Source organism: Xylocopa sonorina, unplaced genomic scaffold (assembly GCF_050948175.1).
Source record: "Xylocopa sonorina isolate GNS202 unplaced genomic scaffold, iyXylSono1_principal scaffold0161, whole genome shotgun sequence".
NCBI lineage: Eukaryota > Metazoa > Arthropoda > Insecta > Hymenoptera > Apidae > Xylocopa > Xylocopa sonorina.
The window spans coordinates 451,363-454,873 of record NW_027490232.1 but is presented as its reverse complement, the minus strand read 5'-3'; positions in this window follow the sequence as shown (position 1 = coordinate 454,873).

Genomic DNA, 3,511 nt, shown 5'->3' with positions numbered 1-3,511 from the left:
TATGAACTCTATTGCTACGATACGTAGACATCTGCAATCGCTATTTCCTAGCAAGGAAGTGTCGCATTTACATTCATTTGAAGTGTAGACGAGGAATGCATAACACTTCGCAATGAATATTATATCTTATCATGAAACATAGATATGAGATGCAATATCTCGTTCTAAGAAGCATTTGAACTGTATTGCTTCGATACGTAGACATCTGCAAACGCTATTTCCTTGCAAGGAAGTGTCGCATTTACATTCATTTGAAGTGTAGACGAGGAATACATGGTACTTCGCAAATCATATTATATCTTACCATGAAACATAGAAATGAGATGCGATATCGCGTTTTAAGAAGCATTTGAACTCTATTGCTACGATACGTAGACATTTGCAAACGCTATTTCCTAGCAAAGAAGTGTCGCATTTACATTCAGTTGAAGTGTAGGCGAGGAATACATAACACTTCGCAAATCATATTATATCTTACCATGAAACATAGAAATGAGATGCGATATCGCGTTTTAAGAAGCATTAGAACTCTATTGCTACGATATGTAGACATCTGCAAACGCTGTTTCCTAGCGAGGAAGTGTCGCATTCACATTCATTTGAAGTGTAGACGAGGAATACATGATACTTCGCAAATCATATTATATCTTACCATGAAACATAGAAATGAGATGCGATATCGCGTTTTAAGAAGCATTAGAACACTATTGCTACGATAGGTAGACATTTGCAAACGCTATTTCCTAGCGAGGAAGTGTCGCATTTACATTCATTTGAATCGTAGACGAGGAATGCATAACACTTCGCATTGAATATTATATCTTACCATGAAACATAGAAATGAGATGCGATATCGCGTTTTAAGTAGCATTAGAAAGCTATTGCTACGATACGTAGACATATGCAAACACTGTTTCCTAGCGAGGAAGTGTCGCATTCACATTCATTTGAAGTGTAGTCGAGGACTACATGATACTTCGCAAATCATATTATATCTTACCATGAAACATAGAAATGAGATGCGATATCGCGTTTTAAGAAGCATTAGAACACTATTGCTACGATAGGTAGACATTTGCAAACGCTATTTCCTAGCGAGGAAGTGTCGCATTTACATTCATTTGAATCGTAGACGAGGAATGCATAACACTTCGCAATGAATATTATATCTTACCATGAAACATAGAAATGAGATGCGATATCGCGTTTTAAGAAGCATTAGAAAGCTATTGCTAACGATACGTAGACATCTGCAAACGCTATTTCCTAGCGAGGAAGTATCGCAATCACATTCATTTGAAGTGTAGACGAGGAATACATAACACTTCGCAAATCATGTTATATCTTACCATAAAACATAGAAATGAGATGCGATATCGCGCTTTAAGAAGCACTAGAAAGCTATTGCTACGATACGTAGACATCTGCAAACGCTATTTCCTAGCGAGGAAGTGTCGCATTTACATTCATTTGAAGTGTAGACGAGGAATACATAACACTTCGCAAATCATATTATATCTTACCATGAAACATAGAAATGAGATGCTATATCGCGTTTTAAGAAGCATTAGAACTCTATTGCTACGATACGTAGACATCTGCAAACGCTATTTCCTAGCGAGGAAGTGTCGCATTCACATTCATTTGAAGTGTAGACGACGAATACGTGACACTTCGCAATGAATATTATATCTTACCATGAAACATAGAAATGAGATGCGATATCGCGTTTTAAGAAGCATCAGAAAGCTATTGCTACGATACGTAGACATCTGCAAACGCTATTTCCTAGCGAGGAAGTATCGCATTTACATTCATTTGAAGTGTAGACGAGGAATACATAACACTTCGCAAATCATGTTATATCTTACCATAAAACATAGAAATGAGATGCGATATCGCGTTTTAAGAAGCACTAGAAAGCTATTGCTACGATACGTAGACATCTGCAAACGGTATTTCCTAGCGAGGAAGTGTCGCATTTACATTCATATGAATCGTAGACGAGGAATGCATAACAATTCGCAATGAATATTATATCTTACCATGAAACATAGAAATGAGATGCGATATCGCGTTTTAAGAAGCATCAGAAAGCTATTGCTACGATACGTAGACATCTGCAAACGCTATTTCCTAGCGAGGAAGTATCGCATTTACATTCATTTGAAGTGTAGACGAGGAATACATAACACTTCGCAAATCATTTTATATCTTACCATGAAACATATAAATGAGATGCGATATCGCGTTTTAAGAATCATATGAACTCTATTGCTACGATACGTAGACATCTGCAATAGCTATTTCCTAGCAAGGAAGTGTCGCATTTACGTTCATTTGAAGTGTAGACGAGGAATACATGATACTTGGCAAATCATATTATATCTTACCATGAAACGTAGAAATGATATGCGATATCGCGTTTTAAGAATCATATGAACTCTATTGCTACGATACGTAGACATCTGCAATCTCTATTTCCTAGCAAGGAAGTGTCGCATTTACATTCATTTGAAGTTTAGGCGAGGAATACATCACACTTCGCAAATCATATTATATCTTACCATGAAACATAGAAATGAGATGCGATATCGCGTTTTAAGAAGCATTAGAACTCTATTGCTACGATACGTAGACATCTGCAAACGCTATTTCCTAGCGAGGAAGTGTCGCATTCACATTCATTTGAAGTGTAGACGACGAATACGTGACACTTCGCAAATCATATTATATCTTACCATGAAACATAGAAATGAGATGCGATATCGCGTTTTAAGAAGCATTAGAAAGCTATTGCTAACGATACGTAGATATCTGCAAACGCTATTTCCTAGCGAGGAAGTATCGCAATCACATTCATTTGAAGTGTAGACGAGGAATACATAACACTTCGCAAATCATGTTATATCTTACCATAAAACATAGAAATGAGATGCGATATCGCGTTTTAAGAAGCACTAGAAAGCTATTGCTACGATACGTAGACATCTGCAAACGGTATTTCCTAGCGAGGAAGTGTCGCATTTACATTCATTTGAATCGTAGACGAGGAATGCATAACACTTCGCAATGAATATTATTTCTTACCATGAAACATAGAAATGAGATGCGATATCGCGTTTTAAGAAGCATTAGAAAGCTATTGCTACGATACGTAGACATCTGCAAACGCTATTTCCTAGCGAGGAAGTATCGCATTTACATTCATTTGAAGTGTAGACGAGGAATACATGGTACTTCGCAAATCATATTATATCTTACCATGAAACATAGAAATGAGATGCGATATCGCGTTTTAAGAATCATATGAACTCTATTGCTGCGATACGTACACATCTGCAATCGCTATTTCCTAGCAAGGAAGTGTCGCATTTACATTCATTTGAAGTGTAGACGAGGAATACATGATACTTCGCAAATCATATTATATCTTACCATGAAACATAGAAATGAGATGCGATATCGCGTTTTAAGAAGCATTTGAACTCTATTGCTACGATACGTAGAC